The sequence below is a fragment of the Canis aureus genome, chromosome 6 (genome assembly GCF_053574225.1).
Source record: "Canis aureus isolate CA01 chromosome 6, VMU_Caureus_v.1.0, whole genome shotgun sequence".
NCBI lineage: Eukaryota > Metazoa > Chordata > Mammalia > Carnivora > Canidae > Canis > Canis aureus.
In genome coordinates, this window is record NC_135616.1 from 70,076,442 (window position 1) to 70,096,866 (window position 20,425).

General features: G+C 50.2%; 1 long non-coding RNA gene across 3 annotated transcripts; it reads left to right on the plus strand.

The window, feature by feature from the left end:
- The first annotated feature begins 1,419 nt into the window (after positions 1-1,419).
- LOC144316332 (uncharacterized) lies at positions 1,420-18,514 on the plus strand. 3 transcript variants are annotated; one of them, XR_013382226.1, is made up of 4 exons: positions 1,420-1,592; positions 11,593-11,674; positions 17,648-17,754; positions 18,084-18,514. It is a non-coding gene; the product is annotated as an uncharacterized LOC144316332 (long non-coding RNA). The 3 variants fall into 3 exon arrangements; XR_013382224.1 differs by having other exon boundaries at positions 18,079-18,513; XR_013382225.1 differs by having other exon boundaries at positions 11,596-11,674; positions 18,079-18,513.
- Positions 18,515-20,425: the final 1,911 nt, after the last annotated feature.

A 20,425-nucleotide genomic window follows, 5' to 3' on the forward strand; every position in this document is an offset into this window, starting at 1 on the left:
TACTGAGGCTGAGACAGAGGAGCAGCCATTCAGGCTATTGCTTGATTTGTAGAACCAGAAAAAATAGCTGGTGAGCAGAAGGCTGACTGTGGTCACCATAGGGAAAGATCATAGATCCTCACCTCATTTCCAAATCTAAGTCACATCTGGCCCAAAGCTATTGCCATTGCTGAGTGAGCCCAAATGGCCGATCAGAGAGACTGATGCCAAGCACTCAGTCTCACAACATTGCTCAGATGGCCACCTGGGAGCAGATAAATTTATATGGACTTTCTACCTTGGAAGGGACAGTGAGTGGACTTTACCACAATCAATATAAATATCTACTGCCTTCCCTGCCCACAGGGCTTCAGGCAGTACCACCATCTGAAAGCTTCCAGAATACCTTATCTATTGACATGTTACCTTATACAACAACATTTCTTTCTTTCTTTTTTTTTTTTTTTCAACATTTCCTCAGAGCAAGAGACCCATTTTATGGTGAAAAATGGGGCAATGATGAGCTCATGACCATAATCTACTGGTCTTACCACAAATCCCACACCCAGAAACAGCTGACCCCACAATATAGCGAAAAAGCCTATTGAAAATCAGTTCAGGCAAAGCTAGCGTATAACACTTTGCAGAGTTGTGGTACGTCCTCCAGGTTGTGATGTGCTTTCAGCTAACGACCATCGACCATCGAATGGCACTTAATCCTCAATAGCTAGAAAGAATGCATCCCGGAACCAAGGGATGGAAGTACAAGTGGCACGTTTCACCATTACAGCCCATGACCCACTTGAGGAATTTGGGCTCTTTGTCCCTGAAACTTCGGAGTCTGTTAGGTAAGAGGTTCTGGTTTCCAGGGAGATAGCTCTGCCAGGGTACACAGTAAGATTCCACTGCCCTGGAAGCAGTGACTGCTACCTGGCTGCTTTGGCCACTTCAGGCCACAGGGCAAAGAAAGGAGTTACAGTATTGTGATTCTGATCACCTCAAGGGGCCTGGATTGCTTCTCCTGGATTACAGGGAACTCTAGGGACTCACTAGAGTACCTCCAGGGAAAGCAATAATTTTGCAGGAATAGCAATTAAACTCATTAAAGGCAGTCCCATTAAAAGCATTAGACCTGGGACACCTGGGTGGCTCAGCGGTTGAGCATCTGCCTTCGGCTCAGGTCGTGATCCCAGAGTTCCGGGATCTAGTCCCATATCAAGCTCCCTGCAGGGAGCCTGCTTCTTCCTCCACTTATGTCTCTGCCTCTCTCTGAGTGTCTCTCATGAATAAATAAATAAAATCATTCTTAAAAAAGAAAAAAAGAGTGTTAGACCTTCTCCCACGTATGAAGATGATTCAATCAGGTAACCAATCCAGATAAAGCAGCTGAAGCATTAGACAAAAGTGAAGGAAGTCTAGAGTGGGTGGGTCATGGGGAAGGGAGATGATAAATATTAATCCCAGCCTTAGAATGAGCTATAGTAGCTTGAATCCAACTAACTGTAGCTCTACTCGTGACTCTCTTCCCTTAGATGATCTTGGAGATGGTAATTTGCCACAACCTTGAAGGAAACTTCATGACTGAAGAGATTTGTATCTTTCTTGGAAAAAGGGTAAATCCCCAAATCTGGACTATTCACCCACCCTCACCAGCAAAACAGATATTTAGTGCAGAGCTTCTGTCTTCCTCTGTCTTGTTGGAAATCAAGATTTCATGTTGGTTGAATGTAGTAAGTGTCACTGGTGGAACCCAAGTCACCACTTTATGCCCTACCTGCAAGGAAAATAGGAGAGGGGGCTTTCCAGATTTCACCTTGAGAAAGAAGATTCACATGGTAGAAAATCCCCCAGACATAACCAGCATGTTCAAAAGAGGCTGCAAAATTCTGAAACTATTTGAGATGTCTGATAGGATTAAGCAGACGAGTCTCTGCCCTGAAAGTGTTGGGAGACAGTGTCCTCATATGGAAGAGGGAACAGCATGGGATGGGGAGAAGCAAAGAAGGACCATGTGGGATGAACTAGAGTTAGAGGTATTGATGGGAACTCAGTCTTTCTAAATCCATAGCACAAATCTAATCAAGAACAAGCATCAGGGGATCCCTGGGAGGCTCAGTGGTTTAGCGCCTGCCTTCGGCCCAGGACATGATCCTGGGATCCCAGGATCAAGTCCCACATCAGGCTCCCTGCATGGAACCTGCTTCTACCTCTGTCTGTGTCTCTGCCTCTCTCTGTCTCTCTCATGAATAAATAAAACCTTTAGGGCAGCCCCGGTGGCTTAGCGGTTTAGCGCCGCCTGCAGCCCAGGGCGTGATCCTGGAGACCCTGGATCGAGTCCCACGTCAGGCTCTCTGTATGGAGCCTGCTTCTCCCTCTGCCTGTGTCTCTGCCTCTCTCTCTCTCTCTCTGTCTCTATGAATAAATAAATAAAATCTTAAAAAAAAAAATTTAAAAAAAAATAAAACCTTTAAAAAAATAAAAAATAAAATAAATAAAAAAGAACAAGCATTAGGGCAGCCCGGGTGGCTCAGCAGTTTAGCGCCTGCCTTCAGACCAGGACGTGATCCTAGGGTCCTGGGATCGAGTCCCACATCAGGCTCCCTGCATGGAGCCTGCTCCTCCCTCTGCCTGTGTCTCTGCCTCTCTGTGTCTCTCATGAACAAATAAATAAAATCTTAAAAAAAAAAAAAAAAAAAGAACAAGCATCAGACCGACCCAAAATAAGGAGCATTCTGTTTTTAAAACTGTCAGTGTAGTAAATGACAACATCTGTGGAAATGTTCCATATTTAAGAAGACCAAAGAGACATGGCAACTAAGTGTGACATCTGACCAAAAACTAGCTCTTGACCTGCAGGGAAATAAATGATGTGAATGAAATTATTGGACAAAGTGATAAAATAGTAATATAGATGTATGATTAGATAAAAGTATTGTGTCTATGTAGAGGGACACCTGGGTGAGCCATCTGCCTGTCTTTGGCTCAGATCATGATCTCAGGATCCTGGGATCGAGTCCCGAGTCTGGCTCCTTGCTCAGTGAGGAGTCTGCTTCTCCCTCTCCCTCTGCCCCTTCCTTTGCATGTGTTCTCTCTCTCTCAAATAAGTAAAATCTTTTTTTAAAAAAAGTATGCATTTAACTTTACTGAAGTTGATAAACTCTACCCTAGTGATGTCCAGGGACTATCCCGATTCTCATTCTTGGGAAACACACATCGAGGCATAGAGAAGGAAAGGGCCACTGACTCTCAAGTGGTTCAGAAACAAAAGCACCGTTGTCTGTGTGTCCACATGTGTGCACACTTGTGTGTGTGCATATTGCCATGCATATGTACAGAGAAAAAGTGAGAGAGGAAATAAGGCAAAATGTTAACAGTAGATGAATCTGGGTAAAAGGTATATGGACATTCTTTGCACTGTTCCTATACTCACCATTTTCCCGTAAGTTCAAAGTTATTTCCAAGTAAAACATTTTAAAAAGCAGGGGAACTGAATAACCCCTGAGAACAGAGTAAATGTCTACTATAATAAGCCTGTGGGAAAAAAAAAATAAGCCTGTGAGATAGGTGGTATTATTTCCATTTTACAAAGGAAGCAGCCGAGGCTTTAGAAGGTTAGGTAACTTGCACAAGATGATAAAATTAGTAAGTGTCAGAACTGGGAATTACACTTAGATCCTCCTGATCCAGTGCTTTTCTTTTTCCTTCTTTTCACTTTTTTTTTTTTTTAACAGCAGGAAGAACATGGACTTAAGTGGTAATCACAGATAATTCCCAGATGTCCTTATGACCGAAAAGTTTACCTGTCCTGATGCTTCAAACTTTTACCTCATGGGGAGTCCCTTGAATTTCAAGCTTATTTATTTTTTCTAATATCCCCTGAAGAGAGGGTACCAGAGGGTGGGGATCATGAGGAGAATGAGAAACAGGATGAGCAAGACCAGGGGAGCCACCAGGGAAAGGATGGTGCTGGGGCCTGACTAGGCCACTGGCAGCACGGGGATCCTGGACAATGGTCCTTCCAACCAGGTTGAGGGTTGTGAGGTCCTTTGAGGACATTTGGCCCAAGGGAGCAGAAATTTAAGACTTCCTTGGATTACAGCTACTTTTCACCCAGAGAATAAGAGAATCATCTGCTGTAAAATTACTGCCTTCTGTCACAATGGCCGCTTTCAGAGGAGAAACCTGTTGTCCCATTCCGGACAGTGCAGCTGAAGGCTCTGTGCCTACCCCTTAACAAAAATACCATAGGTTGCATTGCTTTTCAACAACAAACATTCGTTTCTCATAGTTCCAGAGTCTGGGAAGTCCAACATCAAGGCGCTGGCAGATTCAAGGAGCTGCTGGTTGAGGACCTGCTTCCTGGCCCTCACAGGTACCATCTTCTCCCTGTGTCCTCATGTGGTGGAAGTGACAAAGGAACTCCTTGGGACCTCTTTTATAAGGGTGCTGATCCCTTCCACGAGGGCACCACTCTTATGACCTCCTCCCCTCCCTGAGGTCCCAGCTCCTGATACCATCACATTGGGGGTTAGGATTTCACGAATGAATTTCAGAGGGACACAAACATTCACTCTGCAGCAGCAGTCCTCTTGCCAATACTTGGATTTGGCTCCTGTGGGGTTTTCCTGAGATTCACACAGAGAGGACCAGTTGCTCACATGCTATGGGATGGTTAGGCTATGTGAGAAAGCTCTTTTTTTTAAAAAGGCTATTTATTTATTTATTTATTTATTTGAGAGAGCACATGAGCAGGGGGGAGGAAGAGAGGGAGAGGGAGAAGCAGGCTTCCCGCTGAGCAGGGAACCCCATGCAGGGCTGGATCCCAGGACTTTGTGATCATGACCTGAGCCGAAGGCAGAAGCTTAACCCATTGAGCCACCCAGCCGCCCCAAGAAAGCTCTCCTTTTGATTCTTGGGTACTTTAGGAAGGTGAAAATGAAGTAAGCTGAACAATATAGCCTCTGTGTCCCAAAGGAAAATGGGAACGCACTGACCCAGGCTTGCCCCGCTGATGAATGAGACCTAAAGCAGTTACTACAGAGGCACAGGATTGATGTCATACAGGAGCTACCCTGTGGTGGTGGGGGGGGGTTTCTGACGGTCCAGGAACCCTCTGGGATGTGAGAGGCACACCACCTGCTAATCTTAGCTCTGCTTGGAACATCCTGGGTGAGGCAGGAAGCCACTTCTTGGTGTGTAGGGAACGCCTCAAGATGAATATTATGAATATCCTGGGAAATTGGAGTCGGACAACCTTCCCTGAAGACAATGCATGCAAACCCTATCACGCCTGGCCACTGAGAAGTTTCTCTGGATTCAGATCTCTGTTCTGTCCCCTGAAAAACTATGTGCAGATCTGGTTCCTCCTGTATCAGTCAGAGACGAGTGAGAAACAAGTGGAAGTCTCAAGAAGGCTTAAGTGAGGGGCACCTGGGTGGCTCAGCGGTTGAGCATCTGCCTTTGGCCCAGGTTGTGATCCCGGGCTCCTGGGATCGAGTCCCACATCAGCCTCCCCGCAGGGAGTCTGCTTCTCCCTTTGCCTGTGTCTCTGCCTCTCTCTCTGTGTGTCTAGTGAATAAATAAATCAAAAAAATTTTTGAAAGGTTTATGTGTAATAAAGCTTTTGAAGGGCCTGTTGACAGAGTCACCGACAAGATGGGGGGAATCATTGAGGATCTGAGGAGCCCGGAGCTGGTCCCTGCCCTGGGCCTGAAGGAGCCTGGGGGAGCAGGAGACAGGAGCGCGGTGCGCCCAGGGCAGCCTCCAGGGCAGAGGGCAGAGCGGAAAGCAGATTGGGGGTGAACGGAGGTGACCCCTGGCCTCGGTCTTCAGGACCCAGGCAGAGGCCCAGCGCCTCCCGGGGACCCTCACACCCGTGGAGACGCAGGACAAGGGCAGGTAAGATGGAACGAGGATTTAACTAAACACGCGTAGCCAGACCATGGATAAGCACGTTCCGAGGCCGAAGGCCTTCCTGGATGTGCTGAAGAAAGAACATGGGCCCAGCACTGTGAGGAGGTGGCTGGGCTTGCCCTGAGGAGAGCACCCCGGCATCTCGCGTTGAGCAGCCCCCTTGGTGCTCCCTGAGTATCCCATTCGAGGAAGGGGGTCTGCCTGAGAAACGTGCCAGCACGTCTTCCTTTCTTAATTCTAACACTCTCCTTGGCTTTTATGGAAGATAACTGGGAAGCAGAGAGGGTGCCCATGATGACGTAGCTTTTGGCAGAAGGAGCCCTGCAGAATGCCGGAGGAAGCCCTCACCCTCAATATTTTTATCATATATTATTGCTAATATTTACCCAAAACGTACTATGTGCCAGATGCTGTTTTGAGTGCTCTTCAAGCCTGGACTCATCCCACCCTCACACAACAACCCTAGGAAGTGGGCATCGTTGTCATGTAGTGAATGTTGGTGTTGCCCTAAAGTCGTATGTTGAAGGCCTAACCCCCCAGGGTGGCTTTCTTCAGACGTGGGGCCTCTAAGGGAGTAATTATGGTTAAGTGAGCGCCTAAAGGTGGGGTCCTGATCATAAGGATAGACACCAGAGAGCTTGCCCCCGCCCCTTCAAGTGCTCAGTCTGAGGAAAAGCCAGGTGAGGACACAGCAAGAAGGCCATGGTCTACAAGACCAGGAAGGGAACTCTCACCAGAATCCAAATTTGCTGGCACCTTGATGATTTCAGCCTCCAGAACCATGAGAAAATGAACACACACACACACACACACACACCAGTCTGGGGTATTTTTGTTATGGTGGCCTGAGCTGACTGAGACAGAACTATCAATATTATTCCCATTTTATAGATGAGGAAATTGCAGCACAGGGAAGCTAAGTGGTCTTCTTAAGGTCACCCCATTTACCTATGACTCTAGTCTCTTCACCTCTCGAGGTCCTGCTTCTCCTGTAGGAAGGGGGCAGGTGAAAACCGATCAGGAGCCATAAACTCATATGTCAACAGGGGTCAGATGAGAGAAACAAGGGCAGTTGGCTGAGGGGTCCTGTTGTGAACTGAAGAGGGCAGGCCCCTTTAGGGAGGGCAGCTGCCCGTCAACTTCAACAACTTGTTGGCCAAATGGCTGGTGTGCTCAGATCTATAATTTTCAAGATACACCTGGAAGTCTGAATCTTTTTTAGGAAATACAATTTCTGGGCAGCCCAGGTGGCTCAGCGGTTTAGTGCCATCTTCGGTCCAGGGCCTGATCCTGGGGACCTGGGATCGAGTCCCACATCGGGCTCCCTGCATGGAGCCTGCTTCTCCCTCTGCCTGTCTCTGCCTCTCTCTGTGTGTCTCTCATGAATAAATAAATAAAATCTTTAAAATAAATAATAAAAAAATTTTTTTAAAGGAAATCCGATTTCTCCCACATTCCACCATGAACCAGTGTGCAGGCTTATTAAGACCTATCTATGAGCCATGCAGTAGTACCATGTCCAGGCTGCCCCCCTCGGAACTAGATGATTTTTCTACACACTTTTCTCCTCCTGCCTCTTCACTTGGCCATGACTCTTTGCCTCTGGCAGTATTCCACCCCGTGGGCAGACTCTAAGCCCCCTGCCTTTAGGAAAATGAGTCCCACCATGATCCAGAAAACATTTGAAGGTACAGTCAGTGCACAGAGCACTATGGAGACTTGGTTGAGCCATGTGACTCCCAGCCCATTTCCTCTTCTGAAAATTGATCCAATAATACCTACTTCACGGGGGTTCTGGAAGGATTACATAAGACGAGGTGTGACGAAGCAGGTAGTGTGTTGGAGCTCCTTACGTATAGGAGACTTGGGCTCCGGTGGCTGTAACATGCTTGAAGTAGAAACGATTGGCCAAGTTCTAAAAGAGCAGAGGGTGTTCTGGAGAGGCCAGGGGCATGGCTGGGAGGTGGAGGAGGAATTGTCAAGGATGAGAGCCGCAGAGATTCCAGCCCTGGAAGACAGGAACAGAACAGCCTCCTCTGCTCTTGAGCGGGTTTGGAGGCATAATTAGTAAGAGTGTTTGTAATAATGCTCTGGAAGTTTGGCTCAGGCTTAATAGCTGCCTGTAAAAATTCCAGTAGGTCCATTTTTAGTTGGGGCTAATGAGGGTTAAAAACTCACCAGACAGCCCAAAATACTCTCAGCGAGGCCCCCCAGGAGGGGGTTTATTTACTGCACCACTGATTAAGGAACAGTTTATCTACTCTGGATCATCTTTCACCAAAGCCTTTATCAGTGTTTTTTTGACTACTGGTGTTTGGGGGTTTTTTTGTTTTGTTTTGTTTGTTTTTTAAACAAATGAGAGCAGATTATGTGAGTTCCAAGGCTATGACTCAAGTTAGCTGTTTGCCAGCTGTGTGCAGGGTCTTCTGGGGCCAACCCTCCTTTTGCAGGGCTGGGAGGGAGGGGGTAGTCGCCAATGAAAAGGATGGGGAAAAAAGGAGAACTCCCTTTCTTCTTCTAGGTCTTGCCAGGGAGCAGCTCAGTGAGGGTGGGATGCTCTGGGGAGGAGTTTAACCAGCAAAAGAATGAGTGGGTTCAAGGCAGCTGAGGTGGAGGAAGAAAGAGCAGAGAGGAACTGGCCAGGGAAGGTGAGTGGAACAAGAGATGCTCCAGGGGAGGGGTGCTGGAGACTGCCCAAGAAGCTGAGGAGCTGGGACGCCTGGGGGGCTCAGCGGTTGAGCACCTGCCTTCAACCCAGGGCATGATCCCTGGGTCCCAGGATCGAATCCCACATCGGGCTCCCTGCATGGAGCCTGCTTCTCCCTCTGCCTGTGTCTCTGTCTCTGTCTCTCTGTGCCTTTCATGAATAAATAAATAAAATCTTAAAAAAAAAAAAAAAGAAGCCAAGGAACTGACACACGTTGGTTGTAAAGGGAGGGCAGCACAGAGCAGGAAGGAGGATAGAGTAGAGGTGTATTTTGGGGCTGCATTGAAACTCTGGGTCAAATCTAAATCCACTCTGATGAAGAAAGGCTTAAAATGTGTGACCTTGGGGGGTGTCTGGGTGGCTCAGTTGGTTCAGCATCTGACTCTTGGTTTCGGCTCAGTCATGATCTCATGGGTCATGAGATCCAACCCCTGCCACACACATCCCCCCCGTAGGGGCTCGGGCTCAGGCTCCGGACTCAGTGTGGAGTCGGCTTGAGATCCTCTCCCTCTTCTGCTCCTTCTCCTCCCCACTCACACACACTCCCTGTTTTCTCTCTAAAATAAATAAATATATCTTGAAAAAAAGAAAAGAAAAATAAGTAACAGGCGTGACCTTGGGAAGGGCATCCTGCTACAAGAGCCAGGAGGTCCTAAATGAATTTTTAAGAGCACTCATTGGATTTGGGGCTCAAGCCTACCAGGAACTGGCTGAATAATCCTAGGCACTCCTTCTACCCCCCTCTTCTCAGACTTAGTAAAATGAGGGGGCTGGACTGGTTTCCTAGTTCTAAACCTTTGCTGCACATTAGAACCACCTGGGGGCTGCAGCCCAGACCAATGAAATTGGAATCTTTGGCAGCGGGTCCAGGCATCAGTATCCCCCACAATCGGGAATACTGTACACAGCCAAGTTTGAGACCCTCGGGGCCAGGTGGTCCCTAAAGGTCTCTTTCAGCCCTGCCATTCATTAAGACTTTAAGGAGGGAGAAGATGATTGGCAGGCAGTCCTCAGTAGAAGCAAGGTGTGGACCAAATGGCCTCTCAAGAGTTCCACTGCCCATAAGATTCCAGGATTTGAGACTCCAAGGGGAGGGATAGACTCTCGGTGCCAAGTGCCAGCCAGCTGTGTTTCTGGCTTCCTTAGTTCGTTCCAGAAGTATTTATTGAGCACCTGCGATGTGCCTGGCACTGTTCTAGGTACTGGGGATACAACAGTGGAACAGACTATTTCCTGTGTTCAACTCTTGGGACAGATCTGGAACCACAAGCTGGGGAGGGTGCAGGATGGTGCAAAGAGCCGGAAAGGAAGGGAAGTTTGGGAATGTGATGAGTCATGCAGAGTTCCCCACTCTTACACATCATTTCATCCAGCTGAGTAATGAAGTTACTGGGATCTTTCCTGTCGCCTTAATCCCACCTCCCTTTCCTCCTTCCCCTTCCACTGTGGAGTCAGTGGTCTCTGCATCTAGCAAGTCAGTTCTGGCACCCAATTCCAACATGTGGGGTGGGGGGTGATGACCAACACCACCAGGCAGCTCTCTGACACCAGCAGGCTGTGCTATAATATAACTCGACTCTGACAGTATCTACCTGGAGATAGGGTCAATTCCTCTAGGTTAAGGGCTCAGTCCCAGAAGACTGTGCCTCCATCCCCACTTCAGATACAAGTTCCAAGTCCAAGTGGTTCCATGTACTTCTGACCAACTGGCTAGAAATCTCAGAGCTTCCCATGATCCCTGTTTGGGTTTGATTAGTTTGCCCCAGTGAGGGATGCTTGGGTGGCTCCGTCGGTTAAGTGTCTGCCTTTGGCTCAGGTCATGATCCCAGAGTCCCAGATCCAGCCCCTGTGTCTGGCTCCCTGCTCAGCAGGGAGTCTGCTTCTCCCTCTCCCTCTGCCTCCTCCCTGTCCATGCTCGTTCTCAATCACTTACTCTATTTTTCAAATAAATAAATCTTTTTTTAAAAAATTGCTACAGTGGCTCACAAAACCTAGAGAAACATTTCAGTTACTAGATTACCAGTTTATTATAAAAGGATATAACTCAGGAACAATCATATGGAAGAGACTGTGGGGTAGGGTGTGAGGAAAGGGCTTGGAGCTTCCATGCCCCCTCCAAGTACAATACTCTCCCTGAATCTCTGTGTGCTCACCAACCCAAAGCTCTCAGAACCCAGTCCTATTGGGGTTTGATGGAGGCTGCATTACATAGGCATGATTGATTAAATCACTGGCCATTGGCATTTGATTCAACCTCCACCCCCTCTTCCCTTCCTAGAGGTAGGGGTGTGTGTGTGTGTGGTGGGGGGTGAGCCCAAAAGTTCTATCCTTCTAATCACATGGCTTGTCCCTGTGGCAACCAGTTCCCATCTTTAGGTAATTTCCAAAAGTCTCTAATTACCATAACCAGAGACACTTTATCGCGCTTATCACAGGAAATTCCAAGGGTTTGGGGATTGGGTGCCAGAAACAGTGACTGAAGACCAAATATTTATTTCTTATTATAGATCACGATATCCCAGCAAGCAACCCAAAGGTCAGAAAAATTCTGACTCCCAAATTCATGTTCCCCGGTCTACATCATGTTTTCCCAATCCAGCTTAAGCTCCTCACAGCTGAGGACTGGGCCCTGAGTCCTTGGGGGAGCAGATGGTGCAGTTTAGAATGTGTGTGGGCTATAGACAGATATCCTGGATTTGGATCTTAGCTCTGCCTCTTGCCTGAAGCTATCAGGATGTGATCTGGGCACCATACCTAACAACACCCCAACCGCCCCCCTCAGATTTACACCTTCAAAATGGGGACTATAATAGCATCACCTGTCACACTGCTGTGAGAAGTAATGAATTCATGAAGGCAAAGCAGTGTCTGGCACCTGACAACACTCAGCAGGTGGTGACTGTTACTGTCCTAGAGCCATTCTGATCAGGCTCATGGAGAGACCAGCAAGGTTGTATGTTGTAGTGACATCTTCTCTCTTTCTCATTTCTCAGCAGGGCAGGCATCGGATACCTTGGTCAAGAGGATGCTAGCTGTTGTAACAGGGAGATCCTGAAATCACAGCCACTTAATTCAGTAAGACTTCACGCTTCTGTCACGTAGTCTAACAGCATGGGGACGGAGGTGGAGTGCTGTGCTCTACGCAATGACGTAGGATGCCAAAGGCTCTGTCACCCTCGAGGAAGGCCAGGACTTTGACATCCAACTGGCACACATGCTGGGAGAGTGGAGGATCACAGGGGAGTCTTTCATGGGCCAGGTCAGGAATGGCATCACTTAGCACCCATTCCACTGGCCAGAACTTAGCACCCATGACACGAGGGGGCCTCTAGTGCCTGGCCTCCAGGGGTCTTCTTAGCTGGCAAGGTCTGTCTCCTGGTCTCAGGCCCCCAGAACCTATGGTGGTTATCCCGTTTGGGATGGGCCCTGGGACTACTACGCATGTGTAGGGCTCCCCCCTCTTGTCTCCTTCCTCTCTGACCTTCTCCAGTTACTTTCAACCAATTCCTGTTCTCTCTCCAGTGGCTCCTAGACTCTGTTGAATTCCTGCGGTTGGAGAAAGGTTAATTGTTTGGCCATTGAGGGCTTTGGTGGAGAGGTGCTCTAGGGATTCAGTGACAAAGGATGTTGGGGGCGGGGGGTGTCAGCAGAGGAGCCTTCCAGCGAGAGCTGTGGCCACCTCCACCTGCTTCCTGAAATCAGAGAGTTTTATCCCAGGCCACTGGGTTCCCAGGGACCTGAGAGAGCTCTGAGTCCCGGACTGTCCCCTGAAACAGCAGCAACCATATCACCTAGGAACCTGTTAGAAATGCTCCTCAGCCCCTACCTTAGACCTGCTAAACCAGAAAACAGCTCAGAAAGATTGGTAACCTACCCAAAGTCACACAGCTAGTAAGAAGCAGGACCAAAATGTTTGAACAAGCCTTCGGGTGATTCTGGTGCACACAAGTCTGAGAATCCCGGCTGCGGGATGCAGCAGCAGGACGCTGCAGGTAGGAGAGTGTCACACTGTCACCCAGTGGCTGCAGAACAAACAGCAGCCCAGCCTCCATCTCTGGACCAACTCTGGCTGAGGACACAGCAGTGCTAATATGTCGATCAAGAAGCAAGTTCTGGAAAGCACAGGGGAATCCACAGGTGTAGCAAGGGCCTCACCGAAGTCTAGCCTCACGGATGGTTGTTAAGACTTAGCCTAGAGTCCAGGCCAGAGCCAAACCCAAATTCTGTTGCTAGAAGGCCAAACCCACCTGCATTTATATTTCATGGGGACCAGGCATAGCTGGCTGGAGAGGCCTCTATGGCCAAACTGATGACCCCATCAGGGGCAGGCTCCATCATCCTCACAGGGAACCAGAAGCAGCAGAGATCCGTCATCTCGGAGAGGGCACAGGACTCCACCCGGGACCCTGCCAACTAGGCCCCTGAGGCCCCAGGGCTCCCCTGCTCTGGCACTCCACTCTGCCAGGGGATCTGGGGGTTGAGGGGGAGGCTGGAGGGAGAAGAGAAAAATGTGAGGATCCCTCGGCGTGCCACCCTCTCCATCCTGCCTGTGTGACGGGGAACTGCAGGGAGGGGGGCGACATCTGAGCTGAATGAGAAGGATATGTCCAGAGGCAAAGACCACGTGCTGTCTCCCTTGTCTCTTGGCCTCAGACACAGCGGGGGCAGGAGGCTCAGCACTCTGGGGACTGACTGATTTTGTATTTTTTATGGAAGGACCTGGTAGCTGTGGGGTTCCCGGGGGATGTGCCCAGCTCGCTGGGTAGGTGGATTCTGGGGGAGGAGGAAGGGCCCAGGAACCAGTGTCTGTGGGGCATCCTGCACTGTGTGGGGAACTCAGAGTCATGGTCGCATTTGATCTGCACACACAGTAAAACTCAGCTCAGAGAGTTTAGTTACTGGCCCAGAGTCACACAGCTAGTAAGAGGCAGGCGACCATTTCCTCCGCGATCTAACACAAGAGCCTGTGTACGCTCCGTCCACCGCTCTCTACTGCCCACCCCCACTGCAGAGGCCTCCAGGCCGGCTATCGTGCCAGGCATCCGGAGACCCACGGGAGCCAAGAGCCACCGAGCATCTCCCTGCTTAACTGCCCTGCCCTCCGCTCCCAGGCCCCTCGTTGGCTCAGTAGCATCTCTGACAAGGGAGGAAGCTCCAGCCACCCCAGGACCTGAGACATTGGCCCGGTCCCTCGGTGGAGGGAGAGCCTCTCCATTCTGGAGCAAGCCTAAGGTCCAGAGGGTGCCCATCTCTGCCTTCTGGGCTCCCAACCAGGGATGCAGAGCAGAGCCTGAGACGGGAAGGGGAGAGGAGGGAGCAAAGTCACTGCTCCACTTATCCAGAGGAGGGACAGATGGGGTCCCTGGAGCAGCCTGACCACCACAAGTCACAGGTGTAGGTGAGTCCTGAGCCGAGTCTGGATGGTGGTTCCCAGATGCCCTGCTCTTCCCCTGAGTTCACCAGGTGAGCCACAGCCACCTCACGGTACAGGTTATCCAAAACCAAGGGAGCTTTGGTTTTGGAGAATATTTAAGATAAATATTCTGCTGCAGACTTGAAAGCACGGAACTGTCACTAAAATAAGCACGAGAAAAGCATGATAGGATTTTTGCTTTATTTTTTTAAAGATTTATTTATTTATTCATGAGAGATATCCACAGAGAGAGAGGCAGAGACACAGGCAGAGGGAGAAGCAGGCTCCATGCAGGGAGCCCGATGCGGAACTCGATCCCAGGACCCTGGGATCACACCCAAAGCCGAAGGCAGAGGCTCAACCTCTGAGCCACCCAGACGTCCCAGGATTCATACTTTAAACTTTATTCGATACATAATTATTATCGAAGAGCCTAATATAGATGACCCTCAAACTTCCTTTGTTTGTCTGGCTCAGGAGTATGTGAGTGTGGTTCGTTGGCCTTTTTGCCTTGCCAGAAGATTCCAGTTACACCCCTAAATTCAGCGATCACGAGTGTGGCACGCTCTCATCATCATCACCCAAGGCCCAGAGTGTCCATCTGTGTAAGCCAGGAACGTCTTCCCCAGCTTCTGTCACTGACCCACATCCTCACTGTGAGGCCCAGGCTGTGGAGTGGACTTAGAAGGGGAGCTTCCCTGAGGAACCAGGGCGCGGCTACCCCATGCAGGTTGGGTATGGGAGGCTTTCTGTCCTGAGGTTCTCTCTGGACCAATCCAGGCACCTGTATTATGGACGCTGGGCTGCAGAAGTTCCTTGCCTGGGGCCGGAGCTGCTGCCAGCCACCCCTGACTTGGGCCTTCTGACCTTCCATTTCTAAAGGAGGCAGCAGAGGCCCTCCCTGAGCAATCTGAAGAGGGAGACCCAAGTGAGTGAGGAGTGAGGCCCTGACTCCATTCTTTCCTAGCTATGCAACTTTTGGCAGGGCTGAGCCTGAGTTTACTCTTCTGCAAAATGGTTGTAATTAGTGAGGCTCCAGAATTTTTTATAGGAAGCCCTTTGGGGGCCCAAAGGAAGGAGGCAAGGGGTGCTGGGAAATTATCTACAAGCACATATACATTATTTTGCACAGATTACAGGCTTGTTGCGGGGGGGCTTCCGTCACTGGGTCAGATGAGATCATGCAGATGAGCCCCTTGGGGATTGTTCTCAACAGATGGAACATATTATCCCCTCCTAAAGCAGGACCCTAACCCTTTAGTTGGGGGCCTGACCAGCATTGCTTGCCAATGGATCAGTGATGTTGCCCATGGACATCCCATGGACATGCTCATGCCCTCCTGCGGAGGAGCCACCAATGAGCACTCTCCTCAGCCCTGGACGGTGCTTCGGTTTGGTTATCTGGGGGTTCCTTCCTGACCCTGAGATGTGCTTAGATCTTCTGAGCTCCCAAAGCACTGCTTCAGGAGGAATCTCCCCACTCAGGATGCCTGGGTGGCCCAGTGGTTAGGTGTCTGCCTTTGGCTAGGGGCGTGATCCCGGGATCAAGTCCCATATGGGGCTCCCCATGGGGATCCTGCTTCTCCCTCTGCCTGTGTCTCTGCCTCTCTGTGTCTCTCATGAATAAATATGTAAATAATCTTAAAAAAAAGGAATCTCCCCACTCAGCCACAACCCAGGGCTCCCCACAAAGGCGGTAAGAGCCTTCACAGGCAAAGGGTGGCCACTGCCCAATTGCTTCAGGAACACGTCAGACGTTTGTGAAAACTTTCACGGCACCATTCTGGGTCTAAGGAATCAGTTTCTGGGAGGGGGCTCGAACAATCTGTGGGGTTTTTTTGTAATCAAAGGCATTCCTGGTTGTTGTGAAACGACGAGTGAGCCCCGGACAGGGATCATCACGGGATCTGGTCTCCTGCGAACCCCTCTATTTCAGGAGGATCTCTCCCATTTCTAAAGAGCTCGCCTGTCCGGGGAGGGCGCTGAAGTGACAGGAACGTGCAAAACATACTGGCCACACGTCCTTCTGGAAGGAAAGTCAGCCCAGACTGCGCAGGAAACTGGAGATTAAACAGAGGCCTGGGGAAGGCGGGGTTTGTTTTTGCTAAGAAACTCCTGGCTTGGGACGCCCGGGTGGCTCAGCGGTTGACTGCCTGCCTTTGGCCCGGGGCGTGATCCTGGAGACCCCAGATCGAGTCCCACGTCGGGCTCCCTGCATGGAGCCTGCTTCTCCCTCTGCCTGTGTCTCTGCCCCTCTCTGTCTCTCATGAATAAATAAATAAACAAATAAATAAATAATCTTAAAAAAAAAAAAGAAACTGTGGGAAAGGAGGTAGAGGCAGTCTGGCCAGGGGCACAGGTGCTGCCCGCCCGCCCAAGCACCAACTCTGCGGGCACCTGCCCTCAGCTGCTCCCTGCCCCCTCACCCCTGCCCCCAGAGGCCCCCTCGCTAATGTTCAGCTCCCCCCCACACACACATTTTCTCACTGTTCAGATTCCTCAGGTGTGTCCCCTCGCAGAAGAAGGAGGCCAGGTGTTTCCCTGTCGGAACTCTGAGCCTCCTCTCCGAACCAGGGGAGCAGGTGAGGGCCTCGCTGCCTTTCCTGGCAGAGGGAGTTGGGGCGGGGGCCGTGGGGTGGGGCGTCCGTGCTGTCATCACCGGGAGGGAACTGCTTTCCTAGGAGCCAGTTCTTTTTTTTTTTTTTTTTTTTTTTTGAGAGACAGTGAAAGATGTTATGTTTTTTCTTTTGCTTTCATCCAGTTCTGCCCCCTTTCCCTCTGCTCCCACCCGTAACCCACCCTGAAGCAGCCCGAAGGACGGGGAGGGGAGGAAGACGCAGGGCTGCGGGGAGGAGCGACACCTGCCGCTCTCCAGGGGTCAGCCTGGCCCTCCCTGGGCTCCGTGGGGGCAGAAGTTCGTCTTGGCTCAGAAGCAGATGCGGGGTGGCCGCGGTCCCCGCAGGCTGGAGACGGGCCAGCAGCGCCACCTGCCTTCCCTCGCGGCCACAGGCACAGGTGCACCTGCTAGGCTCGCAACTGCCCCGGTGTCTGAGGAGCCAGATCCCCACCTTGTTCCTCTTCACTGGAGACACACAAAAGCCTCCCATCTGCACAGTGAAAAGAACAGCCAGGTCCTGTTTCCAGTCAAGCCAGAGGAAGCATCTCTGGGGCAATCCAGGGGAGCATGGGCGAGGGCGCTGAACCCAGGCAGACCCACCTGCAGAGGCCAGGTGTGCGTTCAGCCTGCCTGGGGAAGCAAGGCCAGCTGGCAGCTGCTGTGAAGCTGTCCTCAAAGTGTGGTCCCCGAAAAAAAAAAAAGTGTGGTCCCCGGATCAGCAGCGCCACCTTGGCCGGGGACTCACCAGGAATATGTACTCTTGGGCCTCACACCTCAGACCTGCAGAATCCGAACCTCTGGGCTTGGGGCTCAGCACTGTGCTTTAACAAGCCGTCCAGGTGATTCTGGGGACACTCGAGTTAGAGAACCTTTGGTTACAGTAGGCTATGATAGTGAGCCTGGAGCCCTGGGGTGGGAGGTAGGGCCAAGGGTACTGTGGGTGACGCCAGGGGGACCCCAGTCAGAGCAGCCTCATGCACCTGTCCCAGTGGCTTGTACAAATACTATTCCTTTCTAGGTGTGCCAGCAGGTGACAAAGGTTTGGGAGCCTGCCGAGAAGCATGTGACAGGGAACAGTGCCGAGGAGTGATGCCGCTGCAGGTGCTTTCGCTCTTCCAGGCACGGGTAAGTGTTTGTTCCAACGTGCAGAGAGAGCATGTGTCCCCAGGTTCCCAAGTAACCTGACTGGGAGGCTAACACTGTGCAGATCCGGGGATCCCTGGGTGGCTCAGCGGTTTAGCACCTGCCTTCGGCCCAGGGCATGACTCTGGAGACCCAGAATCGAGTCCCGCATCAGGCTCCCTACATGGAGCCTGCTTCTCCCTCAACCTGTTTCTCTGCTTCTCTCTCTCTCTGTGTGTGTCTCTCATGAATAAATAAATACAATCTTTGAAAAAACAAAAACACCATGCAGATCCTTTCCCCCAACATGAACTTGTCTTGTCTCAGCGCAGGCCCTCTGCTGCTTGATTTGGGGTCAGCAGGGACCAGCAAGCATGAGGCTGAGCTGCGGGACCCCTGTGGAAGGAAGGAAGTACCCCCCCCCCCCCCGCGTTGTGCCACTGGGACAGGCCCCAGGCAGCACGGCAGGGAGGGCCTATCCAGGCCCCAGGACTGGTTCCTGGATTCCACTGCGGAGCAGTCTCCAGCCAAAACACCATGACTTTTCCCATCCTGCAGAAGTTGTGCAAGACAGTTAAGCGGAGTCGGCTCATCTACCAACTGTCCTTGGAGGTACCTCGGAGGTGCCACAGGTTCTGTCCCAGGCCACCATAAGAACTCGAGTGTCACAATAAAGCGAGTCCAGTGAGTGTCTTGGTTTTCCAGTGCCTATGAAAGCTATGTTTAGGGCGCCTGGGCGGCTCTGTTGGTGAAATGTCTGCTTCGGCTCAGGTCCTAGGATCGAGCCCAGCATCAGGCTCCCTGCTCAGCGGAGAGTCTGCTTCTCCCTCTCCCTCTGCCCCTCCTCCACCTCATGCTCTCTCACTCTCTCTCAATAAATAAATAAAATCTTTAAAAAAAAGGAATGTTTACACTATACTGTAGTCTAGTAAGTGTGCAGCAGCATTATGCCTTAAAAAAAAAGTCATACCTTATTTAAAAAATACTTTATTGGGCAGCCTGGGTGGCTCAGCAGTTTAGCACCACCTGAAGCCCAGGGCTGATCCTGGAGACCCAGGATCGAGTCCCACGTCGGGCTCCCTGCATGGAGCTTGCTTCTGTCTCTGCCTCTCTCTCTCTCTCTCTCTCTCTCTTTCTCTGTGTCTCTCATGAATAAATAAATAAAATCTTAAAAAAATACTTTTTAGTATTTTTTATTAGCATTAGCCAAAAAATGCTAGCCATGATTTGAGCTTTCAGGTGTCCTAATCTTTTTGCTGAGGGAGGGTCTGGCCTTGATGTTGATAGCTGCTGACAGAGCAGGGTGATGGAGGTTGGGGTGAAGGCTGGGGTGTCTGTGGCAATTTCTTAAAATAAGACACCAGCAAAGTTTGCCACATTGGTTGACTCTTCCTTTTGTGAACGATTTCTCTGTTAGCATTGAGAACATTTTACCAACAGTCGAACTTCTTTCAAAATTGGAGTCAATCCTCTCAAACCTTTCCACTGATTTATCAATGCTCATGTAATGCTCTAAACGCTTTGCGGTCACTTCAGCAATCTTCGCAGCACCTTCATCCGTGGATTCCATCTCGAGACACCACTGTGTCTTCATCCTTTTTGTGTGTGTGTGTGTGTGTGTGTCTTCATCCTTAAGAAGCAACTCCTCATCCCCTCAAGTCTGATCATGAGATTGCAGCAAGTCCCATGTAATACTAATGAGAACGTTTGAAATGTTGTGAGGATAACCAAAATGTTGTGAGGACACAGACACATGACATGAAGTGAGCAAATGCTATTGGGAAAATGCTACCAATAGACCTGTTTGATGCCTTCAATCTGTAAAAACTGCAACACCTGTGAGGTGCAATGAACTACAATATGCCTGCATTTACCTGGACAGCATCACAAACATGTGAGAAGTTGTCAATGGCTAGTGTTCACCACTGCCTGGTGTGAGGACGCTCACTTGTTTAACATGTGGGGTGTGTGTTGTGTGTGTTGGGGGCCAGTGACTCGTCCTGGTTTGGAGATATGGCTAAAAGGAACTGGCGCTCCCCCTCCTCCAAACATGCACACATCCGGTCCCCTCATCCCAAGCTAGGAAATTTCAGCCATGAGTCTCCAGAGCAGTTCATGAAATGACCATCAGAGGGGGTGCTCTTCCCATTTTGGGAGTGGAAATGGGTCTCCCTGCCCAGGGCCAGCCAAAGGTCCAGCAGCTAGGTGTTCAGGGCTAATAAGGAAAAGCCAGATTTACTGGTAGGTTACAGAGGCACAAGCCTAAAGCAGCCTGATTTCAGGCACACAAGAAAGTGCAAAGCTTACATGATCCTACTGGACGATTGAAGCTGTCTGAACGGTATCCATTTAGCCTAGACTGATTTAAAATACAAATACAGGGCACCTCAATGAAAAATATACAAAAAAGTCACAGAAATCTTAAAGCTAAAAAAAAAAAAAAAATATGGGGCACCTGGGTGGCTCAGTAGTTGAGCACCTGCCTTTGGCCCAGGGCACGATCCTGGAGACCGGGGATTGAGTCCCACGTCGGGCTCCCGGGGCATGGAGCCTGCTTCTCCCTCTGCCTGTGTCTCTGCCTCTCTCTCTTTCTCTCTTTCTCTCTCTCTCTCTCTCTCTGTCTCTGTGTCTCTCATGAATAAGTAAATAAAATCTTTAAAATATATATATTTTT